This window comes from Elephas maximus, chromosome 17 (assembly GCF_024166365.1).
Source record: "Elephas maximus indicus isolate mEleMax1 chromosome 17, mEleMax1 primary haplotype, whole genome shotgun sequence".
Classification (NCBI taxonomy): domain Eukaryota; kingdom Metazoa; phylum Chordata; class Mammalia; order Proboscidea; family Elephantidae; genus Elephas; species Elephas maximus.
The window spans coordinates 81,226,561-81,244,227 of NC_064835.1; positions in this window are offsets into that span (position 1 = coordinate 81,226,561).

Sequence of the window (17,667 nt, forward strand, 5' to 3'; positions counted from 1 at the left end):
TTCCATTTGATGGAGAATCTAATTTTTAGGCAGAAATATTTTTTTGACAAAAAAGTTTTGTTGTTTTTGTTTGTGACTTACAGCTGGGTAAAGATTTAAACACTTAAGTACATGTCATGATGACAAGGCTGAAAAGGGTCTGTGTAAACCACACATTACAAAAGAGAGGCCCTGACTGGAGAGTTTACATCTAAACCCAGAATAACCACTAAAAACACAGAGTGGACATTTTTTCCCCTTTTTATCAGAAGTTTGACTTTACTTGCTCTAAGAATGATAGATGATCTCCTAGCCTAGTGTGAACAGTTGGGAAGGAATCTAATCCTAAATTGATGAGGCTTCGGTTTCATCTTCCCACCTTTCACAATTCTCACTCCTCATGTCCATGTACCGATGTGAGTATTGTCATCAATATGCAGTCCCTGACTGAGCTGCTGTTCATGGGAACCTTAGCATTTGGAAATCACTGGACATCTTGAAGTATGAACTCCCTCTGTAGACGGCAACATAGGGAACCCTGTCTGACATTTGTTTCTGGAAACTTAGGTACCATTTTTGAACCAACTGTTTTTGTGTGAACTTTATACTTTTGGAAACAAAAATGTAAAAAGCTGGTGTACGGGGCACTTTGTTAAAAGAGAACATGAATCTATCCTCAAACCAAACTTACTATGGAAAACTGGTGTCTACGGAGAAAGAAAAAATATTCATAAAAAAAAAGCATTTAATTTTTTCTTCTTTCAGGTCAGAGAAAACGAACTAGATTTTCTAGGATATGGGATGGGAAGTGAACGAGGACTCTTCCAATTCTTGTGTCTGAAAAGAAATAGACGAGTGTGGTAGCAATTCAACGTTTGTGTTCTTGTCCCCTCTCATAGAAGAAACTATAAAACTGCAGAGAAAAGTAGGTAAGAAATGCACACTCAGAGTGAAAAAAAAGAAAATGTGAACCATTTTTTACACCAGCAATTCATTATCTGAACCCTTGCTCAGCGTCTCTCTGTCTTAGGCTAGAGGCTATCATTCCAGACTTCTCAACTATAAGAAAACTATTATATTAAAATACTCTCACAATGAATCCCACGGGATTGGGGAAAGCTATGCTGCAAATGGGATTTTGCACTGTGTGAATTGCCAATCCCAAAAGATTGTGAAATCCTGTGGCTAGGTTCAGGTTTTACAACATGTGCACTTGTAAAGGGGATGTCACGGCTACATATTATTTTTTACCTTTGGCAATAATTTTATAAAATTTTCAGAACATATCACACTTCTATAAGGGCTGCAAAATTTAAACAAAATCTCCCTGGGTACCAGACCACCATGCATTCATGAATTTGTTCTAATATGATTTTTATTTTATTTGACTTAGAGAATAAATAAAAACTTTAAGTAATATCCCTTGAACATAACCTGTTGAAAACAAGGCAGAGCAAATGCTACAACGGACATTATTGCGCAAAAGATAAGGAAAAGAAGTAAAACTTAAAAGAACAGAAAGAAGAATAAATGCAGGGAAGAAAATCATGGGAGATGAAAGTATCTTTTCTTGGCTTCAGTTTTGGATATGTGCAGATGAGAAAGGAAAAGAAAAGGATATGGAGAGAGAAACACCTGGTGGAAAATAACCTAAGACCACCACACATAGAGTCACTTGCCCCAATAGAAATGTCACTTCACATACTGAAGGACAGAGGAAGCACAGAATTGCCTATATTAAATGGTTGCTCTGTTACAAAGCATTCACTAAAAAGAAAATTGGTTAATCTGACCACATCATGGTTTGCTTTTTTCAGAAACCTACTTTCAGAACCCCTTGAAGTCCCTGTTTCAGGACTAACATAATGGGCGTGTGGAAACGTGTCTCCATCCACAAGGGGGCAGAAAGGATCCCTTTGATTGGCCAGGGAACTTTGGCCTTCAGCTTCAATTTTGATAATTGCAATTTGCATAGCCTTTTCACTGTCAGATGTCACTTCTTCTGTCACTAGGGATATATTAATATAGACTTCTCAAAGAAACCCCATAAATCTGCATTAAAGCTCTGAACTTTACTGTTTTACTACACCAAAGAGATGTGAGGAAGGTGCCAGCTCCTACATGTGGTGACCTACCAGTATCTCTGGATTTGCCTTTGGAGGCATGTAGCATTTCCTTTCAACATCTGTAGAATTTGTTGACATATTAACTTTGCCATTCTTTTGCAAGAACACAGAAATATGGCTAGTTATAATTTTAATGACTCTACTTTTTACAGTATTTTTCGCTGAAATGATCCTTTAATAAGTCAAATCCTTTATCCCTCTGTACTCTTCTTGTTTTTTGGTCCTGATGTGAACAGTGTCCTGGAAAGAAAGGACATGACCAATGGAAGAGTGGGGTATAAAGTCATCTCGAGCTGTTCTCCTCCCTCTCTCCAGCCTGGTGATGCGCAGTGGCCATGGCCTTCATCAAGAGCCAAATTAAGAAAAAAAAAAAAGCAATCATTGGAGAAAAACTAAATATTGGGAATAATTAAAATAACAAATACCCTCAGGAGAGCCATAAAATGTAGTTTTCTCTGCTGGTGCTAAATGTCTAGCTGAACTGAAATATAACCCTTCAGCATCTAAGCAAGGAAAAAAAAAAACAAAAAAACAAACCCTCAGGAATGGTCATTGGAGTGGTTTGTTCACCACAATCCTGAGCAAGTTACATCTGTTGACCAGCCTTAAATCGTACTTAACATATGAGATCTAAAGCAAGATCAAAGTCTGAATTAATAGACGTGAAATGGATTGAATTTAATTTGTACTTCTTTATTATCCCATGTCGAGAATTTGGCATTTAAGGAAAACTAGAGCAATATTCAGAAACCCTGATGGCGTAGTGGTTAAGAGCTGTGGTTGCAAACCTAAAGCTTGGCAGTTTGGATCTACCAGGCATTCCTTGGAAACTGTATGGGGCAGCTCTACTCGGTCCTATAGGGCTACTATGAGTCAGAATCGACTTGATGGCAGTGGGTTTTTTTTTTTTTTTGTTTTGGTTACAGCAATATTCAGTAGCATAAATACTATAGTACATAGAGATTTAAAAAAAAAATCATAATAAGAAAGATGAAGTCTATTAACTCACTAGAAAGCCAAACCACATGGAGGTAGCCAGTGAAAAAGTATAGCTCTTATAACTTACTCTAAAAATCTGCCGATATAGGCATGCCTCAATTGCTTAGTCACATATGACATCCCACTGTCTTGCCAGAAGAAATAAAATAATGAAACAAACCCAGGTGATTTCAAAACCGTCTTCATTTCGTTCAGAAGCAAGACATAAAACATGCTCCTAGAATGTTTGTGGTATTTTCTGGGGCGTTGGTCTCCCTTGTCACAGGCTCTAACTCTCCGGTAATGGACCCCACTGTGCATGCATTTAGATTCCCTTTGTGGTCCATCATCTGTCCCTTGGAGGCCGTAGTGACAGGGCTGTGCCTTAATGAGTTTCTGGGATATGCATGGCATTGATTAGAGACTAGATACGCTTTAATGCCATGGTAAAATCCATCATAAATAAATGCTTCGGTAACATATACACAATCAAAGTGGTCAAAAGCTCCATCTTTCCTACAATTATATACTCTTGGGCACTCAATAAAAAGTTTGTCTCATGTCAAGGCTTTCCTTTCCATTGTTCATCTCACTTTTGTTTCTTCAATGTTCTAACTTCATGAATATTTTTCTATTGCTGTTTTCTTACTCTTATAAAGCTGGGTTATTTCTTCAAGGATTTTGATGATCAGTATTACTCTTACTTTCATAAGTCACAAAGAAGGAGTTCTGAGAGCCCTCGTTTTATGTGTGAAAACAGTGTTACCGATTAGGAATCAGTAGCCCCTTTGCTTTGAGCTGTTTCTCCAGATGGGTTTGTACTGGTTGTCTTGTTTCTGTCTTACCTGGTCCTGCCTATCCTTCCCTCATCTATTTCTTTATGTGTTGTGATTAGGCTGTGTATAAAAAATGTAACTCACAGACCTAATTTGATAAGAGTATTCATGACCTTGGCTCCAACAGCTCAGTTCTTTATTCAGGGATCAAACCAACCACAGATGCCATAATCATCTGATGCTTTCCAAATATATTACAATTTCTCCTGAATCACTAGTAGGTGCTATGTAACTACAGAACATCATTTTTTAAAAAATTATCTATATAATAATAATAATAAAAAAACACCCTAGGGATTTTTAGAGGCAGTCTCTCTCTGGAGGAACAAAACAGACAAGTCAAACCAATTATACGTAGAGCTGTCTAATTGCTTGCACATTTGAAGCCACTAGGAACTAGCTGTCACTGAAGGAGACAGACGTAAATCTGGCCCATGGTTCCTGCGGCTATGAGGAACTCACGGCTCTGCTGTGGACTGGTCTCTTCAGCTCTACAGCTACAGAGGCATTCGAATCTTGTCTAGGGTGTGGCTGGGATTCCTTATGTAGAAAAAAAAAAAGAAATTTAATATTACCTGAATGAGACAAAATTGAAAAACCTCAGAGAAGGAAATGCTTCTTTGATCTAAAACACAAATTCAGCTTGAACTCCAGTAATAGTTCAAATTAGTAATAATAGAACCAAAGGTGAGATTCAATGAAAGTCAGAAATTTCCCAATCATACTGAAAGATGGGTTTTTATGATGCAGCTGGGGCTGTTTGACATGAAGGATAGTCGAGGCACCATTTTGGACTGTGTATAAACTAGTGATAAAGTCTTAGTTGTCTAGTGTTCCTGTAACAGAATACACAAGTGGATGGCCTTAACAAACAGAAATTTATTCTCTCACAGTCTAGGAGGCTAGAAATTCGAATTCAGGGTGCCAGCTCCAGGGAAAGGCTTTGTCTCTCTGTTGGTTCTGGGGGAAGGTCCTCGGCATCAATCTTCCCCTGGGTCTAGGAGCTTCACAGCACAGAGTCCCCAGGTCCAAAGGGCATGCTCTGCTCCTGGCACTTCTTTCTTGGTAGTATGAAGTCCCTCTCTTTCTGCTGGATTCTCTCTTTTATATCTCAAAAGAGATTGACTCAAGGTGCAACTTAATCCTGTAGACTGAGTCCTGCCTCATTAACTTGACTGCCTTTAATCCTGCCTCATTAACATCATAGAGACTAGGATTTACAACACATAGGAAAATCACATCAGATCACAAAATGGTAGACAACCACACAATACTGGGAATCATGGCCTAGCCAAATTGATACATATTTTTGGGGGACACAGTTCAATCCATAACAGATAAGCAGCTTAAATTTCTGTTTGAAGAAGAAAAACTGATTATCAAGAGCTCTGAATATATGAACAATTTAACTATAATTCAGTTAATAACAGTAATAATTATATAAAAGCTACTAGAGGTTATTATAATAAGTTCTATGCAAACATTCAACAGACGAGGGTATTTCTGTGAATGTGGAAGTCAGATTTCAGTGGCATCTTGGGACTTCTTATAACTGCAAATTGGAATGGCACGAGTGCCTGCATTTTGCTTTGTCCAAAAGCGTGGCGTACCCAGTGCCCAGCAAGCTTGCCCAACTGCCCCGACTCCTCTGATCACGCACCCTTAACCCAAGGATTGTGCTTGAAATAATGAGCAGAGAGGCTCATAAATTATTATTAAGATTCTAAACTGTCATTCATGTATCTCATCTCTGCCTCTTCACTGTTCATCTTTTGGGCTCTGCTGTATTTCCTTCGGCATAAAATTTCTGAAGGAAACAGTTTGGAGATTATCATCTGTAATTAAATTCAATGATTTGAGTGCTCCACTTTAATTTCTTTTAGTGGTGTGATCAGAGAATTCATTAGTAATCAATATATTTAATAAGTGGGTGTGTGTGTGTATTTGCTATCACACAAAGCATTCTAAACAACATATCATGTAACTTGGGCAGAGTTTCCAAACCTTGATTATTTAAACAAAAGCAGACTTTACCTCTGCGGATCTTTACAACGATTTCCAACAACCTAAAAAAAAAAAAAAGACAAATGGGTTATTTGGTTTTAATCTAACGTGTGCATCTTTTTGGCCTTAATAATTTTCCTCTGCTTATTTTCCGTTATAAAGGAGGTGGTTATACAATCCAACAAAAAATGTTCCTAAAAAAAATTCTGAACTTTGATAGAGTGTTTATTAGTTCATACCATTTCAATCCATTCAGATCCTAGTACTAGTTATGATACAAATTGCTATGTAACTCAGTTTACACAGCAGTATAAGCTGCCAGGTTCACTACTTCAGATTCTCAGGGTCTCTTTCCTGCCAGGAATTTTCTCTTAAGATGCGCTGATAAAATGTTGATTGCTTAGAAACAAAGTTGCAATATTCATTACTTTGTGAGCACCATGACAAATTACAGAGCGTTGTTGTTTAAATTAAACGTTAAAGTAGGTTAGTCCAGACATTTATAATGGTGCCTGTAATTAGCCCAAACACCGATGAAGTATCAACAAATTAACTGTTTTTGAAGAATAAAAAAAAGTAATATTCCAAATACTCAACTATGAGCATTGGGGTCTTTAAACAAATGATGTCACACAGTCTGGGAGGCTTTGTCATGTTCAGTAAATTAGCATGGCCTAACCACAGCAGAAAATTTCCTTGAGCTGCAATGAAGACTAAACGCTTTCAGACTCCCATGATCCTTTGTAGTCATCATTTTAAAGCACTGCCTTAGTGAGCTAAACCTGTAAAGTTTTCTTTTGAGCGGCTGTGAGTTGATTAGATCTATTTCAGCCTAGTAGTGGTAATAGGCTCCTCTCTGCGAAACTGCTTACCCTCTGCTCCCCTGGCAGCTGGAGAGACTGGAATTAATCAGGTCTGCTGGGGACTTCCTCAGCGTCTCCGCAGGCCAGCGACTCTGGAATCATTTACCGCAGAATCTGACTGTCAACTCTTTGTCATTTAGGCTTTTGATTATGCTTTCTTTCTTTCTTTCTCTCATTTTCTTCCTTTTTTTTTTTTTCCAGAAAAAAAGAAAAGATGGAAAGGGATGACAGATTACTGTAATGCAGAATTTCACTAGTGACTTACATAGGTATCCATTATCACCTTTGATCTGTCCTTAAAGGGATATAGGTGTGTGCTGACATAGTGAGGACCTGCTATTAAAATTAACTTTTTTTTTCTTCCCTTATTAAGATATCTGTCCAGCCGAAAGAAAGGCAAGCGTTAATAGGTACATTGTCTTTTGATCTCAAGGAGGATCTATTTGGAGATCTCGTTTTTGAAGGACCTTTATGATTTTCATCAGCAGCGTCCCACAAAGTGCTTTGCCTATGCCTCCAACTAAATTCGTCTGCGTTTCAACATGTACAGAAGCACTACTTAAAACACAACGCGCATTAGCATTCATGGCCAAACGCTTCCAAGTACCCATGGAAATTACAAAGAGACAGATTCAAGTCCCCATAAAAACTTACAAATTTAATTTCAGTATTTGATTTTCTTAGATGCAAATATCTTGATAATTGAGTCATCTGATTCTATGCTTAAAATTAAAAAAAAAAAAAATCCTATAATGTCATAGCAAAAAATAAACCACCCAAATCAAAGTATAATTTTACACTAAGAATTTTTATCTTGGGGCAATTTTTTCTCCAATTGAGCAACCAAGGATATTTTCTCTTATTTCAGCATTCTAATTGTTTGACAGGGTTTTCTGTTCAGGGGAAGCATATACCCAACAGATAGATAGGGTAAAGAAATTTAAATACCTTCTCTAGGGTATAACCATAATTATATGTAAATACTGGGACTTAATGTTTCTAAAATGGTGATACATAATATTGTAGGAAAAATGTAATCCCCCTAAAAGTATTTTTGCGAACAATATTTTCTTTCACCTAATTGGTATCAAGGCTGTAATAAGTCAAACAGAAATGTATACTGCATGTGCCAAGATGTAATGAATACATCAGTATCACACAGCCCACACCAATAAATGTGTTACTGTAACAGACAACAGGCTAAATGTGTTTACCTTATGACATGAACGTCCTGCTTTCTGTATGAATTTTCAGAGCACTGCAACAACTTTCAACTCGAGGACTGTGAATTATGTAGGGCTGGTGGACTCTACATAGATGTAGCTTGCTCATTTGTTCTGTTCTGACACTGTTTATGTCTGGTTGAGCCACAAATAGACATAAATATATCATAGATTGGAGGGCTCACTTTATGTGTGTGTTTGGTATGTGTTTGGTGTGTGGTTCAGCCTTCTTTCATGAGAGAATGAGCCCCAGAATAAACTATACTAAAGGCATGCAGCTGATTTATGCTGTACTGACATTTTGGCTTTATATGCAGTTGAGAATTGTACTGGTTTTTAAAAAGGGATTCAAACCCTAAGATCGTTTGGGACCTAAATATACTGGCAAAGCTTTTGCTTCTTGGCCCTGTTCTTTCGCCCAGTCTCATCTCCTCAGCCTCTCTGTCCGGTCACGGGCTCTGGCTACAGCTGCCATCTCCACGCTTTATTCTGTTTGGGAGGGCAAGATGCCCAGGTGACTCCCAAGGGGCTTCACCTACATTGCTGATTAACCACCTTGCAGAAGGAAAAACCATCCTGCCACAATGCTCTCTGCTGCCTCATGGTCCCGACAAGGCCTGGGGACCGTGATTTCTCTGTTGCTTTCAGGTGTCCCAGACGTCAGGGCTATAAAAGGATGCTGCTAAGCTAATTTGGCATTGCCCCTTCCAACAATGCAGCATGCACTTGGCAAAATTCAATGAGAGAGGAAGAGAGAGACAGAGAGAGAGAGCACGCTGCTCACTAATTGAGCTATTTAACAGACTGCAGATACCTGGAAAGCAGCCAATCATTACACAGTTTCTTAATAGTATAGAGACTCTTGAATCATTCCAAGTAAGACGTTTCATGTATTTGTTTTTTTTGTTTTACTTTTGTTTGTCTTTTGGGGTGATGCAGGAAGAGGAGAGATGGTAATAAGAACATAGAAAGGGGAGGAAGAATTTAAAAAGGAGGACAAACTGTGGAGCATATGTAAATTCAGATTTTGAGATATGAAAAGCCAGTTTGTGTTCCAAGACTGGCAAGAAAATAATTTACAATGGCAAAAAAAAAAAGAAAAGAAAAGAAAAGAAAAAAAAGGGTGGGGTGGGTGTTGAACAGGACGTTTTAGAGGACTCTAATTGATTTTTTTCCTTCCCTTTGGACAGGTGACATTCTATCACGCTGGTCAATTTTTGTGGCCGCCTGTCAATGCCCCTTTGGTGAGTGTGAACGGACTTCTCTCAGGTGCTCCATGTGAGAGGGCCTTCAGGTTGGAGCTGTGCACCCACGCGATGATCTGCTTTGGGAACTGCCCTTGGACAGAAGAGGATTTGTTGATTGGCAAGATGGCTAGAGTGGGAAAACTCTGCCAACCCATACCCCTCTTTTCTTTCCAAAATTGGCTCTAAATTTCCCTTTTCCTGGAAGCCTCTGGGACTGCGCCCTCTCAATTTTCTACTTCCAATCCTTGTATGCACATTTTATATTGGTGTGTTCACATAAAATATATTTCTATTAATTATTATTATCATTATTTTGAGTCATCAGTGTCTGCTTCATCTTCTTGAACAAAAAGTAAACTCTCTAAGTATGAAGATCATGTCTTTTAATTCTTTTATTTTTTCCTAAATTTTTTTTTTCCTAATTCTTTGCATGCTGCAAGCATTTATTAAGTGTTATTTACTGAACTACTGTGGATAATGGTAGCTGTTAGATGAAGCTTCCATTTAGTTAAAATCTTGGCCAAGCCATTAAACTTCTCTGTGCCTCATTTTATCAATATTAAGAATAACCACAATGATACATTTCTAATGATACATTACATGTTCTATGAAAATTAATGGATAATTAATGGAGACAGTGCAAGATAGTGATTAAGAGGGCTGGCTCTGGAGCCAGGCTGCCTGGTTTGAATCCTGGATCTTACTGACTTTTCAATAATTATAATGCTTTAGATTTACCATCCAGTTTTAGGCTTAACAATTATTGAATGTTTACTCTATGCCAGACACTGTGACCAGCATTCTTTTACTTCATCATCCTGGAAACCGTATGAAGGAGATACAGATGTCATTCTCATTCTGTACCTGAGGACAAAGTCGAGTGCTTAACATAGTGTTTGATATATAGTTGTTGTTGTTGTTGGTTGCTGTCAAGTTGATTCCAACCCACAGAGACCCCGTGTGTGCCCAGCAGAGCTGCTCCATAGGGTTTTGAAGGCTGTGACCTTTTGGAATTGGATGTGACCTTCCCAGTAGCCTCTGGCTGGATTTGAACCGCCAGCCTTTGTTTAGTAGTCCAGCCCTCAACCATTTGTACCACCCGGGGACCGTTGACACATAGTAAGTACTCAGCGATGGTAAAAGGAAAGCTATTTGGTGAATTCATAACTCTGTAAAAAGCTGAAATTAAAACAGAGGACTGACTCACCTCTCATTTCCCCAGCCTTCCTCAGTTTGCTTGTGGTCTGGGCTCGCCGAAGCAGCGCAGACCTGGCAGAACGCATATTCAGCCGTGAGAACAGTTTACAGCGAAGTCAGAAATAAACAGAGTGAAGCCTGCCTCATGCTGTCACCAGCCTTGCTTTCCCCGCGCACTACATTCCTATTTTAATGTCCCAGCCAAGGGCCCATAAAAGGGTTTTACCACTGAGATTGGCTTCTCCTCAAACTGTCAGAACTATTGCCAAATGTTGCTGTCAAGAAGTGGCACATCTTTTCCTTTCAGAATTCTGAGATTCTCTGTGGCTAAAAAAGAAAGAAAGAAAAGTACATGCGTATATGTGTTGTTAGTGTTTCCGTGTGTGTGTGTTCTCAGACACTCGGGGTGACTTATGTTTTGGTCTAATTTGTAAATGATGATATCAGTACCTGAACTTGTCTGATACTATAGATGTGTCTAGAATTTAGTGAGCAGTTGCTGTACCTTGTCAATGCTAACAAAATATTTAATATTTTCCATAACCTAGTATTTCTTTTGCATGACTCTCTTGTAAATATTATGATTTTTTTCCTTACCATAAATTTAAGGAACACACCTCATTTTTATTATTAAGAATAGAGATAATGCTATCTTCTTTGTTCCTGGTTTACTTGATTCAGTTTTTTAAAAATTGTAAGGTATCTAAGACCATTTATAATAAACTATCATTTTTTAAAAAGTCCCCCTTTCATTAACTGTTTTTTTTTTTAAATTGCTCTCCAGTATTCAAAGGCAGTTAGGATGTTCAAAGCCGTGAAATTCGGGATAGGGCTGGAGAGCTATGGTAGAAAGAACATGTACAATACACAGAGGAATCCTGGTGGTGCAGTGGTTAAGCACTCTGCTGCTAACTGAAAGGTCAGCAGTTCAGTTCAAACCTGCCAGCTGCTCCAAGGGAGAAAAGACCTGGCAATCTGTTCCCGTAAAGATTACAGCCTAGGGAAGCCTAGGAGACAGTTCTGTTCCATCCTGTGTTTCACTAAGGAGCTCTCCGACCCCAGAGTTTGAGCCCTCAACTGTGGTGCTAATTTGGCCCCCAACTTTCACAATGAAAGAATCAGAAACTGGTATTTTGTGCCCGTACTAGCATGAGGTCAGATTAGGGTTTCCAGAAAAAATACAGGATACTCAGTTAAATTTGTATTTCAAATGACCAATGGATAATTTTTCACAGTATAGTCAGCATTATGTTGCATGCAACACACACATGCTTAAAATTATTCATTGTTTATCTAAAATTCAAATTTACTTGGGCGTTCTGTATTTTTATTTGCTAAATCTGGCAACCCTACTCAGAATGTACTCAGAGTAAAAGTGCCAAAATAGAGGGTCTCGGCCTCTGTGAAATCCCTTATCATTCAGGGAGGTCTGAAGGACTGTTGCTTTCTTCTCCTGGCTACCTTTTGAGCCCTGTCCCTTTCTTCCTTCCTTGCTCTCATTTGCCATCATAAAGCCTTTGGAAGCTCCAGAAACCCAGTGTAGCATTTCTACAGCCCAGATTCACGGAAGGCCTGGCCACTGCTGCTGATGCCACGGACGGTACCCGGCGGCTGCCCGCCCAAGATGCCTAGTGTGGCGGCCGTATTGCCTGTGTGCACCGCGACCCTGATTCTCTTGTCAAAGCTGCTGCACTATCAGTGCCCGTGGAGATGTTGGGAAACTGCTTGTTTAGGTTTTTATTCTGCAGCCTCACAGGTTTCAGCCAAGAGTCCCTGAGGGTTGAGCAGAGGAAAAATTTGAGTATCAGGCACCATGCTTTGCTCAGTATATCTTATCCTTCCAACCATATCTCAGAGAACACCTTTCCCTGTAGGCTTTTCCAGACCTTGTGTCAGTAAATCCCACCCACCAGTCTCACAGATTTGCTGAACATGTCTATATCCAGTGAGGTTTGATGCTTGATGCTCAGTCTGAAGCCAAACCAACCAAAAGCACATTGCTGTCGAGTTGATTCGGACTCACAGCGACCCTATAGGACGGAGTAGAACTGCCCCATGGGTTTCCAAGGAGCTGCTGGTGGATTCAAAATACTGACCTTTTGGTTAGCAGCTGAACGCTTAACCACTAGGCTGCCCTTAATTCATTTGGGGAGGACTCTTCCCTGTGTCACTGAACTAAGACATTGGGTGGCTAAGGGAGTTACCTATGTTCATTGGGGTTTTTTTTTTTTTAAGGTGGAAATAAATGAGTAATCAGACATGATTCTCTGAGGAGAAAAATATGTGAGGACAAAATGTACCGATGAAAATGGGCATATGAAGGAGGCTACCCAGTATAGGGAGCCCCTGGTTGGTACAAATGGTTAATGAGCTCGGCTGCTAATTGAAAGGTTGGAGATTTGAATCCACTCAGGGGCAACTGGAGCCCTGGTGGTGCAGTGGTTAAGAGCTGGGCTGCTAACCCGAAGGCTGGCAGTTTGCATCCACCAGCCTTTCCTTGGAAACCCTATGGGGCAGTTCTACTCCATCCTATAAGGTCATTATGATTCAGAATCGACTGGGCAGCAACTTTTTTCTTTTTTTTAGAGGCAACTGAGAATAAAGGACCGGCAATCTAAGTGACATACATGAGGTTGCCGTGAGTTGGAGTCAACTTGGTGACAAATGATTTTACCCAGTACAGTGCAAAATCCAACAGGCTTGGGTGTAAATGTTGGTGTTGTTGCTAGCTGCCATTGGGTCGACTCTGACTCATGATAACCATGTGCATATCAGATCGAAACAATCCTGTTCTGTGTCATCTTTATGGCCATTCATATGCTTCAGTCATTGAGGGCTTCCCTAGTTTTCCCTGGCCCTCTACCAAGCATGATGTCTCTTTCTACCAATTGGGCTTTCTTGATGATGTCTTCAAAGCAAGGGAGTTGAAGTCTTACCATCCTCTCTAGGCAAGGATGTTCCTCCACTTCTAAGAAACATTCTGGTTGTATTTCTCCTAAGACTGATTTGTTCGTCCTTTTGGCAATCCATGCTATAGTCAATATTTTTTGCCAACACCACAGTTTGAACCCGTCAATTCTTCTTTTGCCTTCCTTTTTTATTATTTGACTTCCCCATACATACGAGATGATTGAAAAGACCGTGGCTGGTTCAAACACACCTTAATTACCAAAGTGACATCTTTGCTTTTTAAACCTTAAAGATGCGTTTTACAGCATATTTGTCCAATGTAACTGTTTGATTTTTTGATTGCTGCATCCATGGAATTTGTTTGTTGATCCAAGAGGAGTAAAATCAGTGGCAACTCCAAAAACTAGCAGAGGTACATTTACACCACAAAAGTGTAAATGTAGACCTGCTGCCTATTATCTATATATGACATTAAAAAAGTTAAATTACTGAATGATCCAAGAGCTTCCTGGAGGGCCAGAATCCCCAGTGAATTCTTGAAATTTTGGGAAAAGAAACATCTCTGACTTGATCCAAACTTTCAGCAATCAGAGATGATTAAATTCCTAAAAGAAATTCTAAACAAATTCTTTTGCAATTATTATGAGAGATCCTGGGGTACTTGTGGAACAAAGCCTATCCTCGGTTTCCTTGAAATTCAACCATAATCCTCAGAAGCCACCTAACGGTTTTGGAGGCCAAGCTTGCCTACCTACTGGTCTTTTCCAGGGTTGTCTCCTGGGATGAGTATAAGCAGTGTGTATTGGACAGAAGATAAGTTTTGGGGTTAGTTTGAGATCCAATAGCTAATCCAGTGACATTGGGAAAGTTCTGAATCTGGGTTTCTTCATCTGTAAACTATAAAAAAAAAGATGGTTTTCTTATGAACACTGTTGTGGCAATCTGCTATAGAGCTTGAGCCATAGCAGAGATTAAAGTTTTCATAATACTATCATTAGGGTAGTTATTGTTATTAACATTGTGTGTGTACATATGTCTCCCACCTAATCTACTCTGAGTCATGGCGATTGAATGTGTGTCAGAGTAGAACTGTGCTCCATAGAGTTGTCTGTCAATGGCTGATTTTTTGGAAGTAGATTGCCAGGCCTTTCTTCCAATGTGCCTCTGGGTGGACTAGAACCTCGAACCTTTGAGCTCAAACCATTTGTGCCAACCCATGGACCTTTACTTATGTGCAAATTAGCATATTCTTTGTTTAGCTTTTTCAATCCCTTTTTTATAGCTGTGCTGGCCATGTTGTTGTTGTTAGGAACCACCACATTGGTTCCGACTCATAGCCACCATATGTACAACAGAATGAGACACTGCCCAGTCCTGCATCATCCTCACAATTGTTGCTATGCTTCAGCCATTGTTGCAGCCACTGTGTCAGTCCATCTTGTTGAGGGTCTTCCTCTTTTTCACTGACCCTCTACTTTACCAAGCATGATGTCCTTCTCCAGGGACTGGTCCCTCCTGGTAACATGTTCAAAGTATAGGTAGTGACTAGCCTCATGTGACTACTGAGCACTTGAAATGTTGTGGTACATATGCAAAATACACCGTAGATTTAGAAGACTTAGCATGAAAAGAAGAATTAAAGAATCTCAGGAATTTTTTTTCTATTATTATGGGATGAAATGATAATGATTTGAATATATTGTGTTAAATAAAATATATTATTAAAGTTAATTTCACCTGTTTGTTTTTACTTATTTTAATCTGGCTGCTGGAAAAGTTGAAATCATGTATGTGATTTGCATTTGTGGCTTACTTTGTATTTCTGCTGGACAGTGCTGCTCAAGAGATTTCAGTTCTTAGGCCTAAAAAGAAAGTCAATGCCAACTGGGCCATTCCCTTTTTATTCCACTTTCTCCTCTTCACCTCTGTGATCTGGGAGGGCTTTGCCCTGCCTTTTTTTTTTTTTCTCCTGAGAAGTAGGAGGCAGAGCTAACAACGATGATGTATGCAGGAGTGACCAAAATAAATGATGGGAACATCATTTGATTTATCAAGAGATGTTCAATGTTACTTTGATGAATTTTAAAGCTCTTAGCCTGGCCAGAAATGTACACCTGGACCTATTTCCTATTCCGACGTAGCAAGAAACCTTTGATGCAAATGACAAATTGCAAAGGGTACCAAATGGGATGATAGCACCTGGACATTTGCTGAAATATTTGAAGAATTTTAGTATTGGCTCAGCTACTAAATTTTCACAGAAAAATAATCTCATGTAGCATATGTATGATTGTGTGATTCCCAACTCAAGTATTACAGGTCTGCTTGAGTGAGCCAAGATGCAGTACCTTTTCCAAGTTTTAATTGAAATGTGGAGAAAACCTGGAAGTACCTGATATATGTTGCACAGTATAAATACGTGTTAAAATGTTCCTTTATCCAATAGGAATGTGAAATTCTGGGGAATTATTTTTCTGCTTCTCTCTTTGCTCTATGCAATGCTGTTGAACTTGCCCTTTTAAAGATTAATCAAGGTCTGCATTTATAATTAGTTTAAGACCGCTACTATAATTTTGAGCTTGTGTAATGTCATAGGAATTAAATTGATTAAAACAAAATTAAACCCTGTGTAGTCCACTATAGCAGGATACATTTCAGGCTTCTTAGTGCCATGGCTGGTGTCAGAAGACTCTTTGGAAGATAGTAGTTTAGAATTAGATAGAAGGTCTTGCCTACTAGTAGATATCCTTGGTAAATGGCTGTGACTGTGTACTTTGCAATGACATTTGCTACTTTTGTAATAACAGTGTTTTATTAAGGGTCTTAGGTGCTCTGATGGTGCAGTGGTTAAGTGTGTCTGCTAATCAAAAGATCAGCAGTTCAAACCCACCAGCTGCTCCATGGAAGAAAAGATGCGACAATGACAATCTCCTTACTTAAAGATTTACAGCTTTGGAAAACTTATGGGGTGAAAAAAAAAATTTTTTTTTTTTTTTAGTTCTACTCTGTTCTGTAGTGTTGCTATGAGTCAGAATCGACTTGATGGCAATGGGGTTATTAAGCATCTTGAAAAAAAATGAAAGTATTTAGGAAAATCCTGTTCTTTCAAGCCCCAACACCCCACGGAGCGAGTCCAGTTCTGTTATACCTCTCCTCCTCTTTCATTTCTTTGATAGTCTTACAACACGGTTGCCTGTTGGTGCTGTGGAGGGGGCAATGATCTCATTTTGCCTTATTCTCATTCCAGCTATTGTCAGTGATCTCTTCCAGTATATAGAAAGTGTATGTGGGTTTCTTCAGGGTGGTGGTCTGCTGAGGACTCCCTCAAAGAGAGGCAATCCCTTGGCAACTCCAATGGTCCATGTCCTCAACTTCCTGTCTGGGTAGAGTGTCCCCTTCTTTTATCCCTGTGTTCCTTCCATGCAGCCATGGCCACTGAAAGGTTGTCTTTTCCTGCCTCTGGAGGCCCAGTAAACCAAGCAAGCATGTACTCCAGATCTGCTACACCAAATATTTCTTCCACAGTCCTCTCAGAAATAACAGACCGGTTGGAAGCACCAGTCCTGACCTTCTCTATGCTCATTAAAACCAGAATATACTCGTCAAGTTTCCTGAGAGTGTCTTCATTCACACCTTTCTAGTGGCAGCCTCATTGTCAACTTACAGTATCAACAACTTAGCAACGCCCAGCTGGGTATTTTGTCATTAGCCTCCCCTTCTGTATGCATTACAACTCAGCCACTGATTCTCTTAGAGACATATCTGACTTTGGATTTTGGAGGGAGAAACCTCTTCATTTCTAACACTTCAGACCTATAAGGCTGACCATGCCAATGCCCTTCTCTACTTTTCAGTCTTCTTATGTAGAATGGGAAGGAGGGGAGGGCCATTGTAGCATGACTGGTTCTGCCACCTCTTGGTAAACACGGGATTGCGTCTGGTCCTATATATCCCTTTCATCAAGTTGGTGTCTTAGTGTACATTGAAGCTCTAAAGAAAAAGTCCTGTTGATGTGCTTGTGGAAATCATTAGCACTGTATTTAAATATTTCTAGTTCTCCTTTTGGGCATTTGGTACGATTGCCCTTGCCTACCTCCTTGGGAATGACAGTGTGAAGAATAAAGGCATTGCATTCATCGTCAAAAAGAACATTTCAAGATCTATCCTGAAATACAATGCTGTCAGTGATAGGATAATATCCATACGCCTACAAGGAAGGCCAGTTAATATGACTATTATTCAAATTTATGCACTAACCACTAAGGCCAAAGATGAAGAAATTGAAGATTTTTTACCAACTTCTG